At 43.8% G+C, this 26,618-nt stretch overlaps 1 pseudogene across 1 annotated transcript; it reads left to right on the forward strand.

Annotated features, from left to right (window-relative positions):
- Positions 1-1,381: 1,381 nt before the first annotated feature.
- Positions 1,382-20,516, forward strand: LOC149441009 (uncharacterized; annotated as a pseudogene). Its single transcript, XR_016307456.1, has 4 exons — positions 1,382-1,747; positions 11,202-11,322; positions 15,616-15,689; positions 20,020-20,516. The product of XR_016307456.1 is annotated as an uncharacterized LOC149441009 (transcript).
- Positions 20,517-26,618: the final 6,102 nt, after the last annotated feature.

Genomic DNA, 26,618 nt, shown 5'->3' on the forward strand with positions numbered 1-26,618 from the left:
TTGACAAAGAATAATAAAGTGATCACCAAGTGGGATAACTATGTACTCATTCCTAGCACGAGCCTTTAAATAGTGAAGCAGTCCACATGTACAGGAACAAACCAAAGTCCTTTATCCACACAAGCACTGCAAACAGTACACACGAAAAAGTCCAGTGATCCGTGTCACATTCCTCTTATGCATGCAAATCAAAGGAATGTATATGAACCCACACACCCTCGAATGTGATCCAGTAACGGCTAAAATGGCCTCTCACCTCCACCCTGCGACCCTGCAGGGCCACAGCGCTTTTTGTAAAATATATCACCACCGGAACTAGGATGGGCTCCTCACGATAATGTGACTTGAAGATGTTTCTACAGGACACAGCTTCCACCTCTCCTCCAATATCCTTGCGGGCCAATGAGCCAGATGGATCCCAGCTCAGATCCCCATAAGACAAAAGAAGACATCCTCCATAGTGCAGACCGTTTATTAAAACATTTAAAAGAGATAAAAAACAAACTCACATGGGCAGAGTTTCATACAGCGTTTTCCCCATATGCTGGGTGTAGGCATAGACCTCAAAGGGTGTGCAAAGATGGCGCCACGCCGGAAGTGCGTCACCACGCTAAGCCGTCGACGCGTTGCGTCACGTGACCTCGTGACTTCATCCTAGTTCCGGTGGTGATATATTTTACAAAAAGCGCTGTGGCCCTGCAGGGTCGCAGGGTGGAGGTGAGAGGCCATTTTAGCCCTTACTGGATCACATTCGAGGGTGTGTGGGTTCATACACATTCCTTTGATTTGCATGCATAAGAGGAATGTGACACGGATCACTGGACTTTTTCGTGTGTACTGTTTGCAGTGCTTGTGTGGATAAAGGACTTTGGTTTGTTCCTGTACATGTGGACTGCTTCAATATTTAAAGGCTCGTGCTAGGAATGAGTACATAGTTATCCCACTTGGTGATCACTTTATTATTCTTTGTCTATGTCTAAGCGCTACATCATTTATTTATATGTATGTGAGAATCACCTGTTCGGTATAGGATTGGATGTTAGCAGCTGCTGAATATTTAGTGTGAGCCAGATATATTTTTTTCACTACTGTCTTACATAAGAGCGCAAGAGGATTTTGTATCTTATTGTTCATTTCATTACCACCAAAGCAGCTGAAACTGATTAACAACCTCCTCTGCGACTTACCTGACCAGATCAATATCCCAAGAGTTTCACTGACTTGATGCTAGACTCGGATTACAAAGTCTTCCTTTCATTTTTTGAGCTGTGTGCAAAGTAAGGACAATTGAGAGAATAAGGGAGTGAGATGAGTGAAATAACAAAATCAGCAGCACTTTTACTTTCATTTTCCTACTATTATATAAAGAATCTTCATTCTCCTTCAGTTTCTGTAAGTTCAGAGATTGAGTCAAGCCAGGTAGTTTCCCTCTGAAGTCTCAGCTATGGCTAGTGGTGAGATGAGAACATATATCCAAGATTTCAGCCTTGATAATTGTGAGCATGGTAATCAGGGCTATAGTTGTTTGGTTTAAGCGGTCATGGCAAATCCTGCTTCATCAACTCCTGTAAGTATGTTGTAGACAATGCTCCTTACAAGGTCTATGCAGTGGTTGCTCCAGCAGAAGACAAGCCAGAGACAATGATAAGGAGCTCTTATGAGTTGACTGGAACCATCAAGCTGGTCGATAACCGGGGTTGTGTCAAACTGAATAAGAATGAGACGGGAGAGATATACGCTCAGCTTGGTATGTACAGAATATAATGTCTTAATGTACAGAACTGAAAGAAAGTAGTCTCTGCTTGTATCCAAACAGTAGAATATATATATGTCTCTGTATAAATGTTTCACATTTCACCAGGGGTGGACTGACCATTCAGGCACTGCCCGAGGGCCTGGGGTTACTAAAGGGCCCCATGAGAAGCTCAGTCTGTCCCTGAGAGAGGGAGAGAGAGAGGGGGAAGAGGGAAAGAGAGGGGGGGAGAGAGGGAGAGTGAGAGAGAGGGAGAGAGGGGGAGGGAGAGAGAGAGGGGGGAGAGAGAGATGGGAGAGGGAGAGAGGGAGAGGGAGAGAGGGAGGGAGATAGGGGGAGAGGGAGAGAGGGGGGAAGAGAGGGAGAGAGAGAGGGAGAAAGAGAGGGAGAGAGAGAGAGAGGGAGAGGGGGGAAAGGACGAGAGAGGGAGGGAGACAGAGAGAGAGGGGGAGGGAGGGGGCGAAAAGAGAGAGGGAAGATAGAGTGGAGAGGGGGGAGAGAGAGAGAAGAGAGGGGGGAGGGGGGAGAGAGGGAGAGGGAGGGAGTGGGGGGGAGAGAGAGGGGGAGATAGGGGAGAGAGGGAGAGAGGGGGAGAGGGAGGGGGTAAGAGAGGGGGGGGAGGGAGGGAGAGAGAGGGGGGAGGGAGAGAGAGGGAGAGATCAAGGGAGAGAGAGGTAGAGAAGGGGGGAGGTGGAGAGAGGGGGGAGGGAGAGGGGGGTGGAGAGAGGGGGGAGAGAGAGGGAGAGAGGGGGGCAGAGGGAGAGAGAGGGAGCTAGGGGAGAGAGAGGGGGAGAGAGGGGGAGGGAGAGAGAGGGAGAGAGGGAAGAGAGAGGGGGAGAGTGGGAGAGAGAGGGAAAGGGAGAGGGGGGGAGAGAGAGAGGGGGGGGAGAGAGGGGGGAGGGCGAGGGAGGGGGAGAGAGAGGGAGAGGGAGGGAGGGAGAGAGGGGGAGGGGGAGAGAGAGAAAGGGGGAGAGAGGGAGAGAGGGGGAGAGGGAGAGATGGATAGAGAGAGGGTGAGGGAGGGGGAGAGAGAGGGGGGGAGAGAGGGGGGGAGGGGGAAGATAGAGTGGAGAGGGGAAGAGAGAGATAGAGAAGAGAGGGGGAAGAGAGAGAGGAAAGAGAGGGGGAAAAGAGACGGGGAAGAGATAGTGAGGAGAAAGGAAGAGGGAAGAGAGAGAGCGGAGAGAGATGGGAAGAGAGAGAGAAGAGAGAGAGGGGGGGAAGAGAGATGTAAAAGAGAGAAAGGAGAGAGAGAGAAGAGAGAGAGGGAAGGGAGGGGGGAGATGAAAGAGAGAGGGGGAGAGAGAGGGGGGGAGAGAGAGTGGGTGGAGAGAGAGGAGAGAGGGGGAGGAAGAAAGAGGGGGGGGAAAGAGAAATAAGAAATAGGGGGGGGGAGAGAGAGGGAGGGGAGAGAGGGAAGAGGGATAGAGAGAGGAGAGAGAGAGGGGGAGGAGGGAGAGAGAGGGAGGGGAGAGAGGGAAGAGGGATAGAGAGAGGAGAGAGAGAGGGGGAGGAGGGAGAGAGAGGGAGAAAGAGAAGAAAGAGAGAAGGAAGAGAGAGACAGGGGGAAGAGAGAGAAGAGAGAGGGGAAAGAGAAAGAGAGGGGAAGAGAGAGAGAGAAAGACAGCAGGAAGAGAGAAAAGGGGGGGGGGGAGAATAACAGTTAGTGTATAGATGTCAGTGTTATATATAGGGAATAGTTAGTGTACATAACACTGATGTCTGTACACTGAGTGCCATTCCCTAACCGACCCTATATCTAAACACCCTGATTACTATATACACTGAGTGCACACTGATATCTGTACACTGAGTGGTACTCAATGTATAGTACAATGTACAGATGTCAGTGTTATATTTAGGAAATAACACTAAATGTAAAGATATCAATGTTATAAAACACAGATATCTGTACACTTAGTGCTATTTCCATATATATATATACACACATACAGGTGTACCTCGGTTTACAAATGCCTCGGTTAACATAATTTTCGGTTTACGAATGAAAATCCATTGAAAATAATGCCTCGGTTTACAATTTTTTTTTCGCAATACGAAGTGTGATTTTTAAGTGCAATTGCTGGCTTTTATTTTTCTTCACTATAGCTTCCAGAGCTGTCACTTTCCCTGGAGTTAAAGGAAACTTTGTTTCTTTTAACTTGGGGAAATAAACTAAAAATAAATTTTCTCTTTTAGCTGGGGGGAAATAGACAGCTGAATCTCTCAGCTATAGTGAAGAAAAAAAAGCTGTAATTACATTTAAAAACCGGCAACAAAATAAATTTAAAAAAACGGCATGGGGTCCCCCCTCCCATCCATACCAAGCCCTTCGGGTCTTGAGGGATTTTGAGGGGAACTCCCACAATTTTTTTTTTTTAAAATGGCGTGGGGGTCCCCCCCCAAAATCCAAACCAGACCTTTATCCGAGCATGCAGCCCGGCAGGTCAGGAAAGGTGGGGGGACGAGCGAGCACCCCCCTCCTGAACCATACCAGGCCACATGCCCTCAACATGGGGACAAGGTGCTTTGGGACAGGGGGGCTCCTTTCCCCCACAGCACCTTGTCCCCATGTTGATGGAGACAAGGGCCTCTTCCCCTTGTGGGGGTCTGTGGGCAGGGGGTTTATCGGAATCTGGAAGCCCCCTTTAACAAGGGGGCCCCCAGATCCCGCCCCCCCATGTGAATGAGTATGGGGTGCATGGTCCCGATACTCATTCACAAACAACAGAAAGTGTAGTGTGAAAAAAGACAGGACAGCTCGCTTCAGACGATGGCTCCTGCCATCTGCCTGCTCCGCTGATTTGACAGTTCTTAAATAGGTAAGGGGCGGGGCCACTCAGGGACATCATCTGAGTGACCCCGCCCCATGTGACATCATTGATGTCACGTGGTGTGAGGTCACATGCGTGATGTCCCTGGGTCTTTTAATGTCCCCTGGGCAAAGTAATGGACTTTACACACCTACTCTTAAGAATTAACCACTAGGGGACCGCCCACAGTACATATACTGCTACAAGGTGGCCCTTTGTGCAGGATCACGTATATAAATGTGATCCTGCATTTCCGGGTATGGGGCATGTGCAAGGCAATTTCCCCAGCAAGCGTGCCAGATATGGAGTCAAGATGTAGAAGACCTGTGAGGGCAACAGGCTATACTTATAAGTTTCGGATTTACGAGGGAAAAGATAGTCACGTGCAGGGGCGGACTGACCATTTGGAAACTTGGGCACTGCTCGAGGGCCCGGGGTCAGTAGGGGGCCCCATGAGATGCCTCTGGTACCTTTATCATAGGCTTTTTTGAGTTTGGGCAAGGACACAGGGGCCCCATGATCCCCTATTGCCCGGGGGCCCCATGAGTTGTCAGTCTGCCCCTGGTCACATGGAGCCCCCCTGGATACCCAGACTACATGGGGAGTGGTGGCATAATAGTTTGGGACTTGGTGTTATCCTTTTTCCATATGGGGTACCACTTATACGTGGACAATTTTTATTCAAGCGTGCCACTATTTAGACATTTGTTCAATCTTGGAATTGGCACTTGTGGCACCGTGTGACCTAATGTGTGCCCACCATTAGAAGTGAGTGGATGCAGGGCGGTATATTCTAATGGTGGGCATACCACACACTTTTTCTGGCAGAGATTTCTTCTCTTTTTTCATTCATTCCACTGCCTAAATACGAAAAAAAAAAAAAAAAAAAGAACATAGCATATATAACCAACAAGGACCAGCGACGTACTGGTACATCACTGGATTTGAATGGTTATACCAGGATGATGCCTACAGCTGCAGGCATCATCCTGGTATTGTTTTTTTCAGCCGTCAATCAGCTTTCATGTAAAATCAATCCTAGTGGCTAATTAGCTGCAAGATTGCTTTTAAAAGCAGCTGGAAATGATGCCCCCCCCTCCCCCGCTGCCTTCCACGGCCTTCTCCGGCAGTCCCATGCCATCGGGGGAACCTGAGAATGCAGCCGGTGTTTCTGTAGCTGACCATAGAGCTGATTGGAGACCAGAATGGTGCCAATCATCTCTATAATCTAAGAATTCGGAAGCTACAAGCATTTCATCACTTCAGTTTCGCAGGATATACACAGCGGCATTTGTAAATTGGGAAAGCATCACCGATCTTGGTGAGATGTAATGTAAGGGCAGAGGAGATATCCAGAGTCTGATAGACCCCAGAAAAAGAATATATGACAATGCCCATTGAAGTTATAGGGGATATGTGCATTCCCTGTTATAGCATTAAAAGTGATAAAAAAAAATGAAAGGGACAGTGTAAAAATAATTTAAAAAATCAAAATAACTTAAAAAAAAAAAAAACTCGCCCCCCCCACGCACGCACACCTGTGTGCTCGAGCATTGATCCTGTGCCGTTATATAAACAGCGGTTGCACCATGCATGTGAGGTATTGCCGTGAACGTCACTGACGCCAATGATTGGGCACTATTCCTCTCACTGACGCCAATGATTGGGCACTATTCCTCCCACTGATGCCAATGATTGTACACTATTCCTCCCACTGACGCCAATGATGGGGCACTATTCCTCCCACTGATGCCAATGATGGGGCACTATTCCCCCCCACTGACACCAATGATGGGGCACTATTCCTCCCACTGACACCCACAATAGGGCACTATTCCTCCCACTGACACCAATGATGGGGCACTATTCCTCCCACTGACACCAATGATGGGGCACTATTCCTTCCACTGACACCAATGATGGGGCACTATTCCTCCCACTGATACCAATGATGGGGCACTATTCCTCCCACTGATACCAATGATGGGGCACTATTCCTCCCACTGATACCAATGATGGGGCACTATTCCCCCCCACTGACACCAATGATGGGGCACTATTCCTCCCACTGACACCCACAATAGGGCACTATTCCTCCCACTGACACCAATGATGGGGCACTATTCCTCCCACTGACACCAATGATGGGGCACTATTCCTTCCACTGACACCAATGATGGGGCACTATTCCTCCCACTGATACCAATGATGGGGCACTATTCCTCCCACTGACACCAATGATGGGGCACTATTCCTCCCACTGATACCAATGATGGGACACTATTCCTCCCACTAAGGCCAATGATGGGGCACTATTCCTCCCACTGATACCAATGATGGGGCACTATTCCTCCCACTGACACCAATGATTGTACACTATTCCTCCCACTGACGCCAATGATGGGGCACTATTCCTCCCACTGACGCCAATGATGGGGCACTATTCCCCCCACTGACACCAATGATGGGGCACTATTCCTCCCACTGACACCCACAATGGGGCACTATTCCTCCCACTGACACCAATGATGGGGCACTATTCCTCCCACTGACACCAATGATGGGGCACTATTCCTTCCACTGACACCAATGATGGGGTACTATTCCTCCCACTGATACCAATGATGGGGCACTATTCCTCCCACTGACACCAACAATGGGGCACTATTCATCCCACTGATACCAACGATGGGACACTATTCATCCCACTGACATCAGTGATGGGGCACAGTTATGAAGTAGCAACGAAAATAATTTTATGGTTGGGGGTCACCACAACATGAGGAACTGTATTAAGGGGTCGCGGCATTAGAAAGGTTGAGAACCACTGCTCTATGGGGTCCGAGGTAGGTGGTCCTCTTCCTCAAAGGGGTCCCCCTGTGTAAACCTGATGGATTCTGTCCCTCTGGATAGTCTGGGTAGTGGGTGGTATTCCTTCCTTAGAGTGGATCTGTGGGCTAGAACACTCCCCCAGGGGGTGACAAAAACACTCCCATAGTGTAGTATGTTGTGAAGGCTTTTATTAAAGATACATCAGGGTACATCTGGGTAGATTAGGAAAAAATCGTTGCAGACAGTAGTCTGGAAAAGCACTGACCAGCTGGTATGTTAAAATGGCCGCCGGAGCTCCACGTTGCTCTGGCGGCGTGACGTCATGGCATGTTGTGGCTCCTCCTATCGCGTATCGTGCTCCAGCATGTCTTCAGAGGGGGGTCGCCAATCACGCCATGCCGTCCGCCGTTTGTATATATAGAGATGACTTTGCACATGCGCGGGGGTTACGGGCGCCATTTTGCCTTGGTCCCATCATACGAAGAAGCAGACTGGATGTCTGTAAATTCTTCTATGGGAATATGTTACTATTCCCATAGGGAAAGATTAGCGCCATCTACCGTTAGATAGAAAACATCAGAACCAAAACAGACTAGATGCCTGTGTGTTCTCTATGGGAATATGTTAATGAATATACAGGGAAGCTTCAGCGCCATCTAATGTTAGGTAATAAAATGATGATAGACAGAACAGATCTATCTTCCAAATGTCTGTGTTAGATGATATAATGATGATAGGTAGAACTAATCTATCTTTTAAATGGTAAAGCCAGTAAAAAATAGATTATGGGAAATTAAAATAGAGGGCGAGCAAAATGTCTGATTCCAATCCCATGTTATATTTTCCTGTAGACTTTAGATCAATGCGCATGTGCGAATATCATCATCACACAGTGCAATAATATAGTATTGTTCCTATATCTCATATGAAATGATATAGTGTGACTATTCTTCATGTCTATAAAGAAGATATATATAATTTTTCACAGAGTAAAATAATAATATATTAAACGGGAATAAATAATTATAAATAAACCATCAATATTGATGTATAAAAAGGTAAAATCCCAAATAAAAATGCATAGTTAGTGATCCCATATATAGTGAGTTAAGACATTGAAAAATCATCACACTATGCCTGGATTATGACAAGTGATACACATAAACAATTATAATATATCATAAAATATCTTATATGTAAAAAAAGTATAAAATACACGCATAAATATAAAATGTATGAAGAGGTGAATAGTAATATAAATATAAAAATAAGGAAATACATGTCCAGGATGGATGATAACTTAGCTATTCTCAATGAAACAGTTAATATCAACCTTGATATTGAGGCCATTCGGTTTTAAAGAACAGAGTTCATATATCCATTTCATTTCCAATTGTGAGACAGCACGTCTCTTATGTATTCCTCTCCAATGGGGTTTGATTAAATCAATGCCCGTGAATTTCAAAGAGGTGGGATCCATATTATGAAATCTCCTGTAATGATTAGAGACTGAGTGTTCTCTATACCCTCGTTTAATGTTATTGACATGTTCTCGTAACCTGTCCCTAAGCCGCCTAGTGGTACGTCCAATGTACTGCAGCTTACATGGACATTCCAGTAAATAAACAACAAACTTGCTGTTACATGTAATGAATTTGTCTATATTGTACCTCTTTCCAGTTACTTGTGAGGAAAAAACAGTCTGTTTATGCTTCCTAGTGTTGTCACACTTACAGATTATACATTTGTTACACGGTTGGTAACCCTTAAGATCATTAAACAAAGAGATTTCTTTGGGCGGGTCAATCACATTGGGCGCCAGATAATGCCTCAAATTAGTAGCCTTGCGAAACACTATTTCAGGTTTCTCCGGTAGTACATTAGACAGTATAGGATCCGCTCTCAGGACCTTCCAATTTTTTCTAATGATGTGATTAATTGCCCTATATTGCCTAGAATAGGTTGTAATAAATGGGCATATTTGTCCTTTCTTGGCCTTCTGCTTGTCTATTAGGAGGTCCTCCCTATTGAGATGTGCCACAGTGTCAATAGTATTTTCTAAGGTTTTTGTTTCATAGCCCTTTTCTGAAAACCTGTCTTTTAAAATTTCAGACTGATTATAGAACATTTCTAGATCAGTACAGTTCCTGCGTAGCCGAATGAACTGTCCCTTTGGAATATTAGACAGCCATCTTGGATGATGGCAACTTCCTTTCGGTATATATCCGTTACGGTCTGTCTTTTTGAAAAAGGTTTTAGTCACTAGACCTCCATTGTAATTAATCAGTGTGAGATCTAGAAAGCTGATCTCCTTCATACTGTAATTATAAGATAACTCTATGTTCAAATCATTATGATTGAGGGTAGTGAAGAAATTTATTAACGCTTGTTCCTCCCCATTCCAGAGCAAGAACACATCGTCAATGTACCGTCTATAAAACATAAGTTCAGGCCACTCCCTCGAATAGATCACCATCTCCTCCCAATGTGCCATGAATAAATTAGCAAGACTGGGGGCAAACTTTGCCCACATTGCTACGCCTGTTATCTGCAGGTAATATTTGTGATTAAACCAGAAGTAGTTATTGTTGATCGCAAAATTAAGCAAAGATAAAATGAAATCCACATGAGAGGACGATAAAGTGCTATAAGTGCGTAGATAATATCCGGCGGCTTCAAGTTCATCCCTATGAGCTATGTTACTATACAGAGAGGACACGTCCGCCGTTACTAAGAATGTTTGAGTGGTGATAGACAGATTTTTAATATCATTTAGCATCTGTTTAGTATCCCGTAAATAGGCTGGTGTTTGGGACACTAGAGGTTGCAAGAAGAAATCTATATATTGCCCAATTCTTGAGCTCAATGAACCTATACCGCTCACAATGGGTCTCCCAGGGGGATTTGTAGGGTCCTTATGGATTTTCGGGAGGATGTATAGAACTGGAAGTTTTGGGGCCGTGGGACACAGAAAATCTTTTTCTTTTTTGTTAATAATTTCTCTGGTGAAACCATCCTTAATAATATTCTTTAAAACACGTTTAAAAGAAAGGACTGGGTCCTTAGGTAAAACAGCATATGTTGTTGTATCTCCTAGAATGTTATATACCTCTTTTATATAGTCTGATTTATTAAGACTGATTGTACTGTTGTGGGTTTAGTAACACTAAGTTTGGAATAGAGTAGGGAAGGGTGTGAATCACTGTCAGGTGTCTACTGCTATTCTGGCCCAGGATCCCAGGTCCCAAAGGGAAAAACTTCAACAGAAGCTTGTTCAGAATATTTGGTAAAACACGATCCAACCCAGTAATGGCAAACTAATCAAGGGTTGGGCAGCTAACAAACATACAAGCAGGTAATGGCCGCTCCTGGAAGGTTCCCAGAAAGGTTTTAGCTATGATTCCACTCTAACAGCAATAGCCAGCTGAGGCTCCAATCATTATGTGTACAGAGCAGATACCTTTCTTGTGGAGTCAATACTTTGTCACCATCTCACAGGAGCTCTTCTGCCTGCCAGCCATCAGGGTCACTTACCTTTGTAGGTTCCCACCATTTTTGTGAAAGCAAATGTCATTCTATGTTTGAGTGGACTCAAAGCTGTTTTTTTAAATCTGTCAATCTGTGAGAAAACGTCTATACATGAGTTGTCAGCAGATCATGCTGAACCACAAACATGGATGTGCATGGTCCCGTATTCCTGTATCTTTTACTCTTGGTGGCTTATTGTGCCCATTTATGATCAGCCTTGGTTAAATGCAGTACCAGAATGTTTAATAATCTCTCCTGTGCTTTTCTCATTCTAGGAAATTTTCTACCGCTGGACACTGAGGTCACATGGGACTCCGGATATAATAACACACTGGCAAAAATTTTGAGAGCAGAATATCACACTGGTGATTTCATTGTCCCAGTGTGTATCTACAAGTAAGTAAAAATCTCATACAGAACATCACGTACAGTTGTGTTCAAAATAATAGCAGTCAGACATCACTAAACGGATCAATCGCTGTTTTTTGTAGAAATGATATTTCTACATGGCAAATAATTTACTAGCAGGTGAAGTAGAGTAATAGAAATCCAACAGACCCAACAGTCATGACATGCATGCTGCTGATTCTGTGTCATTGAATCACTCATTGAAAGGGGCGTGTTCAAAATAATAGCAGTGTGGAGTTCTATTAGTGAGGTCATTCATTCTTTGAAAAACAGGTGGCAATTATTGCCCTTATTTAAGGAAGGAAGGAAGGCAGCAAATGTTGGACATGCTGGTTTCAGTGCATTTCTCTCTGAAATTCTGAGGAAAATGGGTCGTTCCAGACATTGTTCAGAAGAACAGCGTACCTTGATTAAAAAGTTGATTGGCGAGGGGAAAACATATAAAGAAGTGCAGAAAATGATCGGCTGCTCAGCTAAAATGACCGCAAATGCTTTAAAATGGCAACCAAAACCTGAAAGACGTGGAAGAAAGCGAAAAACTACCATTGGAATGGATAGAAGAATAGCCAAAATGGCGCAGACTCAGCCAACAATCAGCTCCAGGAAGATGAAAGAAGGTGTGACGTTCCCTGTGAGGACTGTTACAATTAGAAGACGCCGATGTGAAGCCAAGCTATCTGCAAGAAGTCACCTCAAAGTGCCACTGTTGGAAAAAAGACGTGTGCTGAAGAGGTTACAGTCTGCCAAAGAGCACATTGACTGGCCTAAAGAGAAATGGTACAACATTTTGTGGACTGATGGAAGTAAGATTGTTCTTTTTGGGTCTAGTGGCCAGAGACAGTTTGTCAGACGACCCCCAAACACTGAATTCAAGCCACAGTACACTGTGAAGACCGTGAAGCATGGTGGTGCAAGCATCATGATATGGGGATGTTTCTCATACTACGGTGTTGGGCCTATTTATCGTATACCAGGGATCATGGATCAGTTTGAATCCATCAGAATACTTGAAGAGGTCATGCTGCCTTATGCTGAAGAGGAAATGTCCTCTATAACTGATTTCACTCAATGTTTTACATTTTTTGAAGGGACTGTACTTTAGGTGTATAACTGTATAAAAGTCTGTCTGTTTTATAAAAAAAAAAAGGTGTTCTTTAGGGTGTATCCGCAACTGAGAATGTACCTGTGTAATGTGTATACACAGGAGACCGCATATACACCTGTTGGTTGCAGAAACTGTTTATTTATTGCATAGCTTGACTAAAGAGTTTGCACTGTTAAGAGATAAGGTTAGATCAGATTTTAACTGGCTGAGACACAATGCAAAACTATGCCTAACAAACAGTTAGAAGGTTAGAGGTTGATTGGCCGCCATGTACAGGTGCATGTGATTCTGAGTGAACACGCTTTAGTAAATCTCCCCCTATGTGTATAACTAATACAGAAATCCTGTACAACTAATAGTCCATCATTAGTTTATCAAGGTACTTTCCTATGACCACCCGGTTCATCAACCATACACTTGTCAAAGGAGCCCCAGATCTGGAGGCAGAATCTCCTCAAAGCTTTATGAAACAGTTTCAGACAGTCTTTATTCCATGGGAGGGCGTTTCATCGGCAATCCAAGCTCCTTTTCAGCAGGAACTGTAGCTTTTCATGTTCTGAAACTCAGATACATAAGCGATTTCACTGCAAGGTAAATAAAAAGTATAAGCAAAATAGCCATGAAAAATCAGCACCCCTACTTGTTTAAACCATGAAAATATACAGTAATACCAAAGAAATCTTCAAAACCTCCTAGTCCTTTAAAAGGTTTCCACCATTCATTAGCAATACTGAGGGCTTTTTTCAGTGGGAATGTGGTTCCGGCACATCCAGCACTGAAGGTATTTAATGGCAAGGGATGCTGGAAGGGTCTATTGTTGCTGGGGTGATCTATTTTTGCTAGTGGGGGATCTATTGTTGTGGGTCATATGTTGCTGGAGATCAATTGTTGCTGGGAGGGATCTACTGCTGAGGGAGAAGTCCATTGTTGCTGGCTGCTGGGAAATCTATTGTTGCTGATGGGGTTTATATTGTGCCAGGGTGGATCTATTGTTGCTGGGGGTCTATTGTTGTAGTACTGGGAGTGGGGTAGGGGGTGAAACCAAAGGACAATGATGGGAGGTGGGTAGGGGGCAGGGAAATGGGTGCCCCATTAAAATTGTTTACCACCGCACTTCTATGTGTATGAATCCTAGACCCTGACCTCACCTTCGGATCTCACATCCTATCACTGGCTAAATCTTGGCACCTTAATCTCCAAAACATTTCAAACATTCACCCCTTCTTAACTAATGGCACATCAGACCAACTTATTCACTGCCTTGCTATCTTGACTGTCTTGACTACTGCAGCTTTCTTCTCACTGGTCCAGTTCCAACTGGACAACACTGAAGAGATCAAAGATCTTTTAAATACATTTTCTAGTAAGCCCCCCAATAAAAAGTAAAGACAGCGTAAAGAAAACTTAGAAAAATCTACTAAAACTGATGTCACTGTAAAAATATAAACTTAGCCTACCTTGAAAGTGTCAGTGAAAACCTCAGCGTTTACTTTCATTCACATTTTTTTTCCATGTCTAGGGAGTAATTGAGTAATTTTTCACCCACACAAATCTGATGCCAAAGTTCATCATGAAAACAGAACATCTGGTACTGCAGGCTGATTTTCTTGACTAGCTTTAGGCCTGGCTATCTAATCTGATTTCGTCAAGTGTAAGCAGTATGTAGGGTAGCTTCCAGGGCTCAGTAGTATGTAGGGCAATGTACAGAGGTCAGTAGGATGTAGGACAGTGTACATGGGTCAATAGGATGTAGGGCAATGTACAGAGGTCAGTAGGATGTAGGACAGCGTACAGAGGTCAGTAGGACATAGGGCAGAGTACAAAGGTCAATAAGATCTAGAGCAGCATACAGAGGTCAGAAGTAGGTAGGGCAGAGTACAAAAGTCAGCAGTATGTAGGGCAGTGTACAGAGGTCAGTAGCATGCAGAGCAGTGTACAGAGGTCAGTAGCATGCAGAGCAGTGTACAGAGGTCAGTAGCATGCAGAGCAGTGTACAGAGGTCAGTAGTAGGTAGGACAGCATACAGAGGCCAGTAGTAGGTAGGGCAGTGTACAGAGCTCAATAACATATAGGGCAGTGTACAAAGATCATTAGTATGTAGGGCTGGGGTCAGGATGACAAAATATAGGGGGGTCAAGGGGGCATGGTACTGGGGGATCAGAAGGGTATGGTGCAGAGGAGGTCAGAAGAGCACAGTAGTGGAAGGTCAGAAGGGAACGGTACTTGGAGATCAGGAGGGCACCGTACAGGGGGATCAGAATGGCTGGAGTGTCAAGTTGGCATGGCAGTGGGGGTATAATATTGGGGGGAATCAGGAGAGCTGGGGTGTTAGGAGGGCATGGTACTGGAGAGTCAGGAGAGCATGGTACTAGGGGATCAGGAGGGCTTGGTTGTCAGGAGGGCATGGTGCTGGGGGTAAGGAGGGTATGGTATAGGGGGATCAGAAGCGCATGGGGCTGGTGTCAGGAGTGCTGAGGTGTCAGGAGGGCATGGTGCTGGGACATCAGGAGGGCTGGAGTGTTAGAAGGGCACAGAAGTTGTTTTTTTGCAGAGTGGCTCAGGGAAGGTGCAGACAACCTACATGTCCTGGCTCTAATCCCTGCCAGTATTCCTCTTTCAACTACCTACTTGGTATCACCCAGAAGACCCTTGGATCGGGTTGACGGGCCAGTGGCAATAAGTGCAGAAGAGCCCAAACCTGCTTGAACCAACCTCATCTTGACATACTGCCCAAATCATCTCTGCTACTCCAAAGACCTCCTGCTCTCTAGCTCCTCCCATACCCACCTCCAGGACTTCTTTCCCATCCTCTGGAACTGCCTATATTCGTTTCCTACCCTGCCTGCTTTTAAGCAATCGCTGAAAACAAATCTATTCAGGGAAGCCTACCCCACCTCTACCTAAAAACTATACTATGACCATCTCCATCAGCCCATACCCTACAGATATTACCTTGTGTACCACTTATCCCTCCCTTTTAGATTGTAAGCTCCACAAACAGGCCCTCCTAATACTTTTATTGTATTGAATTGTATTGTAACTGTATTGTCTCCCTTTATATTGTAAAGCATTGCACAGACTGTTGGTGCCATAAATCCTGTATAATAATAATAATAACAATGTAGCTTTACGTTGCAATGTACATTTATAATTTATATAATATGTATTATGTTTAGCGCTGAAACCCGGATGTCTCCCAGTGACATTTCCGATCTGAAGGAGATCCTTTTGAAGGCCAAAGAAATAACAGGTACAACATTCATTTGAAATCTGGTTTAATAATTTTTAATCATGCACATTATACATATTAAACTGTTGTTAGAACTGAACTTGTCATAAACCTACAAGTTCAAGGGAACTTATGCTTTGCCCATCATTTAGACTCCATGCATATTAGCATTTTTTTAAGCTAAAAAACGCTGTAAAAAAAAAAAAGCTGGTAATAGCTTTTTTTAGTAGCATTTTAGTAGCGTTTAGAAGCATTTAGGAGCGTTAGTGTTTTATTATCGTTTTTACAGTACGTGTAGAAAAAACAATCAAAAAGCTAAACAAAGCTGTTAGCAGCATTTAGCATTTTTTTCTGTTTCAGCATCTAGGAGCAGAAAAAAAAAAGTTTTTTTGTAGAGTCCAGCAGAGAAAACTGCTAAACGCTGCTAAATGTTACTAAAATGCTCCTAGCAGCTTTTTTTTCCCTCTACATGTACTGTAAAAAAGCTACTAAAAACACTAATGCTCCTAAATGATTCTGAACACTACTAAAACGCTACTAAAAAAATGCTATTACTAGCGTTTTTTTATCCAGTGTTTTTCCCAGAATTTTTTGAGCTTAAAAAAAAATGCTAGTGTGCATGGAACCTTAAAGAGCTTATCTTGCCAATTTTAAAATGAATGTGGGGACAAAAATACTAATGAAAGCAAAATGGTGAACATACGGTGATACGTACTACATCCTGTTGTTAGATGAATTCACCAGAGCTTTATAATAATTTAGAAATTTATAATAATAAATAAATAAATAAAATAATAAATGTAATAATAATTTTAGTAGAAAGATGGATTTAAACACAGCAGGCAGGACCACAGGAGAAAATCAGGCAAAGTGCCCCTAACCACAAATAAGATGAATATCCCATTCTCTTGCTTGTGGTTGCGTTGGCAGGTGCAGTTAGTTTGCATTCTACTAGATGGCTTGATTCCTATTATAGTATGGTAAGGAGGGAGTTGTAAGTAGGTATTAGCTCCCTTTTAGGAAAGTCCCTCCTCTAGTGATGTCATGAGTGTAGTGAGTGCCCAATTAGAGGCCAGCTGTGGGAGGAGCTAAGTAGTTTGGGTCATGGAGTATATCAAAATACAGGATAGAGCCCAGAAAAAACTATCCCCTTAAGACATCTTCCCCAATCCACAAATCAATGTAGTTCAATGCTTATCCCTATAGAGGCACAATTAAAATCCCTTTATTGCAAGGTATTTTCCCATCCAAGATATCCCAGAGCTGCTAAGATGTAGTCTCCTGCAGATCTGAACTAAAAGGCCCTTTGCAGGAATGAAGTCCCAGGCTATGAGAGGAATAGCTGTAGTCACCCTATCTCCCCTGTCCTTCTTCTGCAGGTCCAGTAGTGGGTGCTTAAGGCTTTGGAGGCCTGGACAGAGTCCTCTTATGCGAGTAGTAGTAGGAAGTCTGGGAAGGAGTGTGCTAGCTGGGAGCATATTCATCTAGCTATAGATGGCACAATGAGAGAGAAGTAGGTATACTAATGAAGGAACCTTGATCCCCTTACCCTCAGGTGCAGGTCCTGTTAGGAGGTGATGGAAGCTAATGTTGCAGAATTATGGAAGCCAATGCTGTGGACTCGTATATATACATAGGGAGGTGGTACCAATTCTGTGGTGCACCCAAGTAGAGGAATTGAGGTGTAGAGGTTAGATGGCTTAAAATATGTGCACTTGCGCTCCACACTGAAATGAAAGCTACAGAATGTCTACCATTGCATGTGGCATATCGAAGATTCTGCTAGTAGGTCACTGTATTATGTCACAGAAGTTACAGTAAAGTTATTTTCAAATATTAAGGCCTTAGGCCAGGGAAGGCGTGGTCGGGCCTCCGGGCAGGAGCATGACACAATATGGGAAGATTCTTACAAAAGGTGGGTGGCTGTCCTATCTAGGAAGAAGCAGGGTGGGGATTTGTACCTTTGGCACCAACACCTGCCCAATCCTAGTCACCCTTACATGTGGACAGCCCCAAAGTAACACTTAAGTCAATAAGATTAATAAATGTCTCATAGAAAGTAGATTTAAGAGGTTCTTGTTAAGGTCCTGTTTATTCAGGTCATTGTACAGCTAGCAGTAGTTGGCCTCATTCACCTGGACTTGCAGACATTTCACTACACCAAAAGCAGTTTCTTGAACTCAAAACTTCAGTTCATGAACTACTTGGCTAAGCAGTGAAAACCATGGGCCTTCACTCAATATTGTTTGCCTTTTTGAGTACAGATTCCACAATTTGAGTCCTCTTTAAGACCATCCTTCTCACTCGTAGACCTTCCTTCTTAACTACTTTCCATTCCTTCACCATTTATAAGCAGCAGTGGGTTAAAAAGTCCTGATCTTGGTATAATTTTTTTCACCCACCAATTCTGCACACTGTAAAAGTAATCTGAGCGGCTATGAGGCTGCTGGACTACTCCCTCCAACCACTGCCACCACCTTTGCCACATTTTTACGGCCCATTGTGGAGCCTGTTAAGGATGGGACCAGGGGCATCCGGTTCTTGAGACCCAGTGAGAGGAACTGATGTTGTTCCTCCCACTGTGTGATGTCAGAAACCAGAAGAGGATTTTGTCACTTTTGGTTTTTCATGTAGGCAAGCCATTACCGACTTGTGACAGCATCTAATCAAACCGATCTTGTTTGATCTGATGCTTTGGAGGCCAGAGGAGGGTTATGGGGTCTACTAGACCACAGATCTCACCATAAAGAGGACCTGTCATGGCCCATGCTATCACAAGGGATGTTGTTCATTTCTTCTAATAGCAATAAGATTGATAGAAATACATTAAAGGTACATTGCTACAAAAAAAAATTTAGATGATAAAATTAAAAAAATGTAAAGCACCTTTCCCCCATGCTCACAAACACACATGTTGGTCCTGCACGAATATTTAAACAGCGATTGCACCACACATATGAGGCATTGCTGCGAATATCAGAGTGAGAGCAATAATTCTAGCACCAGACCTCCTGTGTATCTCTAATCTGGCAATCAATAAAGGCTTTTAAAATGTCACCTTTGGAGATTTTTTAGGTACTGTAGTTTGGTGCCATTCCATGGGCGTATGCAGTTTTAAAGCGTCACATTTTAAGTGTCTGTTTATTCGGCTCAGTATCATCCTTAATGTTTTACCAAATAATTGGGTATTATCTGGTGTTTGTGTTCACTAAAACAAATTTTTTCTTGAAAATGTGTGTTTGGTAAACTGCTGTGCAATTATCGTGTGACGTAAAAAAATTGCCACAACTATTTTATTCTCTAGGATCTCTGCTTAAAACAATATAATGTACGTATATAATGTTAGGGGGTTCTAAATAATTTGATTTTTCCATGTACAAGAGACATGTCAGAAGTATTTATTTTATGCTTGCTGAATTTTTCCATTATATAAACACTCTTTTTCAATAATGTACCTCTGAACTTGCTAAGCAATTGACACTGCTGAAACGGTCAATTCTCTGGCACAGCCCCCTCCTTTTGCATGCCATAGCTCTCTCCTATTTTGGGAATGTCTAATTACTCTCTGTGCTGGCCCAGCGCCCTTCCCCTCACCTCCCTATACAATATTTTATGCAGCTACAGGCAAGGGCGTATTTACCACAAGGCAAACAAGGCACTTGCCTAGGGTGGCATTTTTCAGGGGGGGCAGCACCTCTCCCAGGGATGAAAGAAGGGACACGCACACCATGGGAACCAGGTGGGATCAGAGAGAGGCTGCGGGCTGCTTGATGGTGTATGTAGAGCCTGATTCTAGTTCCCGGAGATGTCCGGAGCTGTGAAGATGAGTGTCTCCCTATCGCTGGGGGGAGTAGTGGAAGGATCTCTTGGGTGGGGGCAGGGATGTTGTTGGTCAATGTCAGGATCTCCCTGTGGGAGGGGGAAGGGGGAGTTGTGTTGGTTGGTGTCCGTGGGGGCAGACTATTTTAATGTTGCCTAGGGCAGCACAAAACCTAAATACACCACTGGCTACAGGGGGAGAAGTGAAGGGGAAGTGACAGCTCTGAGTCTTCTGGGGCTGCTGACATCCCATCCAAGATGTTGGCACTCAGCAGCATTCTTGAGGCTTTTGGATGCCTACACAAGGAGGGCTTTTACAAGTAAATGACATGTATACAATACATTGAATGCACATATAACCTTATGGAAAGATTGTTGAGGAAATGAATGGTGTGATGACAGGGTCTCTTAAAGAAACTCAAATACTGTATGCATACATTGTCTGATGATGTAAAGGAAAACATTATCTCCAGGCCTATTGTTCATGATTAGAGCATATAGTCACAAGTGTTTTGTCTCTTCTTCATCTCAGGCATCTTCCCCACTGTGGTCCTCACTCATGAGACCAGTGAACATTTTCTGGAGAATCAGGAGAATTTCAGGAGGATGGGAACACAGAATATTTTTGCTGTAGAGAATTACACTACACAGGATACAGTGAAGATCCGCAAGAAACACGAAACAATACTGAAATACCTCTGTGAGATTGTCAAGGACGTGGAGTTCCGGATGGAAGAGGAAAGAAACCCCATAGAGGAGAAAATTGCAAGACAGCAAATTCTTCATAGATTTATAATAGAGAGAGAGAGAGAGAGAGTCAAGGAGCAGAATGATATAGAGAGAGAGAGAGAGAGAGTCAGGGCGCAGAAGGATATAGAGAGAGAGAGAGTCAGGGCGCAGAATGATATAGAGAGAGAGAGAATCAGGGCGCAGAATGATATAGAGAGAGAGAGGGCAAATTCCCGGAGAACATCTACCCTGAGAACGCCCACATCACCTGGTGGATTTTGGGATATTTTTAAATTTTAAATTATTTAAATTATTGTTGCACGTATTCAAGATATACAAACATAACATAAACGTATCACTGTATGTAAAAAACATAAAGTGAGTGAAACAAAGTCCGTGCAGAAAAAGTCCCATCCAAGTGTTGATAAATGAAAAGTTCATTCCTTCCTGATAACATGAAGTGCCACCACTCGGTACACGTGGTGTACACGCTTACCCATCCCATTAGCCTAATGCAGTGGTCGGCAAGCCGCGGCTCGCGAGCCACATGCGGCTCTTTACAGACTTTGATGCGGCTCTTCTGTGTGCCGGGCGCCCGCTCCCCTCCCTCCCCTCTTGGCTGTCAGGATGTAGGCGGGGCAGCGTGACGAACTCCTCTCCTCTCACAGTCCACCCTGAAGACTGGAACGGCGCGGGAACACGGTGAGAGGAACTATATGGGGGATGAATTACTATGGAGGATGAATTACTATATGGGGGATGAATTACTATGGGGGATGAGTTACTATATGGAGGATGAATTACTATAGGGGGGATGAATTACTATGGAGGATGAATTACTATATGGGGGATGAATTACTATGGGGGATGAATTACTATATGGGGGATGAATTACTATATGGGGGATTAATTACTATGGGGGATGAATTACTATAGGGGGGATGAGTTACTATGGGGGATGAATTACTATAGGGGGGATGAATTACTATGGGGGATGAATTACTATAGGGGGGACGAATTACTATGGGGGATGAATTACTATATGGGGGATGAATTACTATGGGGGATGAATTACTATAGGGGGGATGAATTACTACGGGGATGAATTACTATATGGGGGATGAATTACTATGGGGGATGAATTACTATAGGGGGGATGAATTACTATATGGGGGATGAATTACTATGGGGGATGAATTACTATATGGGGGATTAATTACTATGGGGGATGAATTACTATATGGGGGATGAATTACTATGGGGGATGAATTACTATATGGGGGATGAATTACTATGGGGGATGAATTACTATATGGGGGATTAATTACTATGGGGGATGAATTACTATATGGGGGATGAATTACTATGGGGGATGAATTACTATATGGGGGATGAATTACTATATGGGGGATGAATTACTATGGGGGATGAATTACTACATGGGGGATGAATTACTATATGGGGGATGAATTACTATGGGGGATGAATTACTATATGGGGGATGAATTACTATATGGGGGATGAATTACTATGGGGGATGAATTACTATATGGGGGATGTATTTTCAGTTTTAAAAATGTGGCTCTCAAAATAAATTTCAATCGTGGTTTTTGCGAGATTTGGCTCAGTTGAAAAAAAAGGTTGCCCACCACTGGCCTAATGGAATGTTAGAAAGTACCTCAGCAAAGGTAACACTCTTACTGACTCTAATTTGGTTTCCGGTTTTGTGCAAACATCTGAGAAAAGCAGTGATACAATCATAAAATTATAAATCATAATAAAAAACAATGCTGCGCTGCAAATTATATGAAAATTGAAATAAATCAAAAATAAAAAGAAATAAATTATATCAGAAATAAATTGTCCATGAAAGCAAGTCCATAAATGTGAAATCATCAGTAATGATTCAATAGTGCAATTCTTCTTCATGTGCTGATATCCCAACACCATCAGATGAAGTGCTATAGATCATACAGGCAGTGCCACCTCAGTGTTCACAGAACTCTCACCTCAGAGCACTAGAAATGCTCTTTGTAATACCAAATAGGCAACAACTTCTTCACTTTCCCGATCATCAATCATGTGAGAGCGGTCAGATACCTTTAAGCTTTCTATAAAACATCAAACCAGAACTAGGGACCGGTCCCTGTAAGGAAGTTGGAGGTCACAGATTTCTATCCTTAATAGAGGAAACAGAGGACACTCCAATGGTGCGGTATGTACTGACAAATTAATTTATTATAAAAAGTAGTACACTCCCATGTAGAACACTAATAAAATGCCATGAAATAGGTAACAAAATCACCAAATCCAAGCTGCTCTTCCATGCAGCTTCAATCACGATTCGCGTCTGCCCTTATGTGTTACGTCACGCCCACGTGACTTCATCAGTGGGATCCCTCTGATGAAGTCACAATTTTTGTTTTTTCACTTTATTTAGGTAGAGCATGGGGTTTTTGTGCATTTTATCCAATCCTAAAATTGTGATGATATTCATCTAATCATAGACTTGTCATGATATTCATCCAATCATAGAATTGTGCAACATTTTGGGGCAGGGACGGACTGACAACTCATGGGGCCCCCGGGCAATAGGGGATCATGGGGCCCCTGTGTCCTCGCCCACACTCAAATCACACCCAAAAAAGCCTATGAAAGGTACCAGGGACATCTCATGGGGCCCCCTATTGACCCCGGGCCCTCGGGCAGTGCCCGAGTTCCCCAATGGTCAGTCCGCCCCTGTTTTGTGGTGATCGGCTCTCTTCCTCTTTTTGCCTTGCATGGATTGTTACATTGTGAGGATCATTGGCAGTGTTCCTGTTTACCATCGAGGCTGCTGTGGGAGTATCTTTGATACCAGAAGATGTCATACAAGCACTTTTTGACTACTCTTATTGTAAGGGGGTCATTGGGAGCTGGTATGGGTGTATCCCATTACCACTGTGGGTCGAGCGATGGCATTTTATGTTATTAGGAAGGAATGAACGTTCCATTTATCAACAATTACTAACACTTGGATGGGACTTATTCTACACAGACTTTGTTTCACTCACTTTATATTTTTTACATATGGTTATAGGTTTATGTTATGTTTGTATATTTCAAACACATGCAATGCTAATTTAGGTTGAGGACGACTCTTTTTTTTTTTTTTTGTGTGTACTTTTTATAGGGATATTTTTACTGTGTAAAAAGCCCATACATGGTTGCTCAACATAGCTCACAGATTTTTTGGCAGTTTTGTCAGCATGACTTATTTGGGATAGATTGTCATAGATAACCAACAAACAATGTACAGGATAACCTTCAACATACTGTATGTTCCCAGGTGGCGATGTCATAACACTTTCCAAGTTTCCTGTTTTAGTTATCTGAATGTCTCAAGGAGGTGATGAAAGGTTTGAACTAAATGTCTTAAAGCAATACTAAACGCTTTAATTTTTTTTAGTCCGCTGACACCCACCACCATCTGATCCGATCCTGTATACCAAAAACAGACAGATGGGGATCAGTTCCCCATCCATTCAGTGGGTCGGATCAGATGACAATCGGGTGGAAATGGACAGGCAGTCCATTTCCATCTGACCGTCCCATTGAAATCAGTGGGAAGAGCAGACAGCGGGGATCAGTGGAGAGATCCCCCCTTGAGCAGGCAGATCATGCTGACGGATCCTCCCCATCTGAAATGAGCTTTATACTATAAATAGGAATCTAAAAATATCTTGTATATATTTCCTTTGTCATGGTTGCACCGACAATGCTTTAAAAATGTATGTAGGTCTAAAGCCAAGTCCACTGGTATGGCTCTTCAGATTATCTATTCAAGTTCACACCCTGTTGGCACTGGCTGCATGTCTGGACCTATCTTTTCTAATTACCACACCCACATTACAGAAATCCTGGCTGTACTAGACTAGACCAGCATTACATGTTTGTCCAAACCCATGAGATTTCCTCTCCCACCCTAGGGCTCACTGGGGACCTTCTACGGTTCTGACTCTTTTTCAACTGATTCATCCCACAATGGGGCAAAGCTCTGGTTTGGTTTCCACAATCACTAATCAAGGTTAACTACACATACTACACTTACTGGTAGAGAAAATTTTTGGGGACGAACCAGACCTGAGTTCGGTTTGAGGCAAGTTAGTGGAAAATTTTCTGAAGGTGCACCTAGATGTGTGTGGCAGAATTCCTAAAGTACTTTGAACTGTATGTTTATTGTATCAGAGAGAAGAGGGCCCTAAATTGATCTTCCTATTTGAATTCTGCCTCACACATCTAGGTATTGTGTTGCATTATTCCCAAAATACTGTGAACTGTATGTTTATTGTATCGGAGAGAAGAGGGCTCTAAACTGATATTCCTGAGAGGTGCCAATCCAAAACTCATTGAAGTCAAAGGGAGCCGAACGTTAAAAACCAACAATGGACATTTTCTAAGCAAGTAGGCAAGGGATTATATTATTCCTGTAAAAAGTGCAGCGTAATCACAATATAATCAAAGGAAACGCACTATTGACATGCGTTAATGTGCAAATCCAACTTCAATGCAATATGATCTAACAGCTTTGAGTAGAATATGAATTCATGTGTAAACAAATGACATGCAATAACATGTATAAAAAAATCATGCAAAATAAATATACTGCAATGTAAGTTACATATATAAATGTGAATAAAATATATTATGGACAAAATTCTGGTTCACAATCTGGTTGATATACTCCAAAGGTTCTCAGTGTCTAAAAAAGTCTTAAAAAAAAGTGATAATGGTTCAAGATAAATTATCATGTACACCCAGTGTAATCCACCACCAATTACACCGGCTGCTCACCTCAATCATGTATATACAAGTGTCTTGACCTTTTACTGCACAGCACAGCTTCTTTCCTGAACACAGATCACTGCACCAGGCTGTGCACTCACATTTTGGGTCGGTCCTGAGTGAGGGCTTGGGGGAAGGTACTCGGCCATCGGCCGTCAGCCAGAGAGTGCACAACAGAAATCTGGGGGAGCACAGCCCACCCCAGCACCCCCCTAGATCCGGATCAGACTGCACACCCTGCACACATTTCCTTCTGCCAGGACTTGGAATAGGTAGGATGCAGGTAAACTGTGCAGTCTGGACTAGCGATCCTGTGTATGTGTGGAAGGGGGTGTGTGTGTGAATAAAATTTGTGTTTGAGATTAGAGATGGAGGGATTAGCGACTATTTGCACTGGGGAGGGATATTTTCTAGGAGGGGGGATTGGAGGGGAATATGTGCAAGGAGTATGGATTGGGGGAGGGGGGCTCATATGTGCAAGGAAGAGGGATTAGGGGGGATATGTGCAAGGAGGAGGGATTGGGGGGGGGGTGATATGTGCAAGAAAGAGGGATTAGGGGGGATATGTGCAAGGAGGAGGGATGGGGGGGGTATGTGCAAGGAGGAGGATTAGGGGGGATATGTGCAAGGAGGAGGGATTGGGAGGATATGTGCAAGGAGGAGGGATTGGGGGGGGGTGATATGTGCAATGAGGAGGAAGGGAAGAGGAGACCTGCTGAGTGCTCTGCAAGCAATGGCCTTGTACTCTTCTCTGCTGAACAATGTCCTATGCCCTACTGACTCCTGTCTTCTGCACTGCTGACCTGACAACCCATTTTCTCCACCCTACTAACCCTTGTCCTCTGTTCTGCTGACCGGCTGCATACAGTCCTCCGTTCTGATAACCCACTGTCCTACAAACTATTGACTGCTGTTGACTGCCCTATAAACTGCTAATCCTATCCTCTGCCCTGCTGACACCCTGTACACTGCCCTTCTGACCTAACATCCTCTGCCCCCCTGAGATTTTTTACTGCACCCCCACATCAGACAGTCTAGATCCGGCCCTGCAGGCCACCCTCATGAAGTCTGTTTCTGAGTGTTTGGTCAGAGACATTCACACCAGTGACCTGCTGGAGGTCATTTTGTAGGGCTCTGGCAGGGCTCATCCTGTTCCTCCTTGCACAAAGGAGCAGATACCGGTCCTGCTGATGGGTTAAGGACCTACTATGGCCCTGTCCAGCTCTCCTAGAGGAACTGCCTGTCTCCTGGAATCTCCTCCATGCTCTTGAGACTGAGCTGGGAGACGCAGCAAACCTTCTGGCAATGGCACATATTGATGTGCCATCCTGGAGGAGTTGGACTGCCTGTGAAATCTCTTTAGGGTCCAGGTATGGCCTCATGCTACCAGTAGTGACACTGACCCTAGCCAAATGCAAAACTATTGAAAAACAGTCAGAAAAGATTAGTAGGGAAAAAAATGTTAGTGGCCTCCACCTTTTAAACCATGTTTGTTTTGGAGGTCATCTCATTGTTGCCCATCTAGTGCACCTGTTGTTAATTTCATTAACACAAAGCAGCTGAAACTGATTAACAACC

This window comes from Staurois parvus, unplaced genomic scaffold (genome assembly GCF_062004578.1).
Source record: "Staurois parvus isolate SC_StPar_1 unplaced genomic scaffold, SC_StPar_1.0 ptg001037l, whole genome shotgun sequence".
Taxonomy (NCBI): Eukaryota; Metazoa; Chordata; class Amphibia; order Anura; family Ranidae; genus Staurois; species Staurois parvus.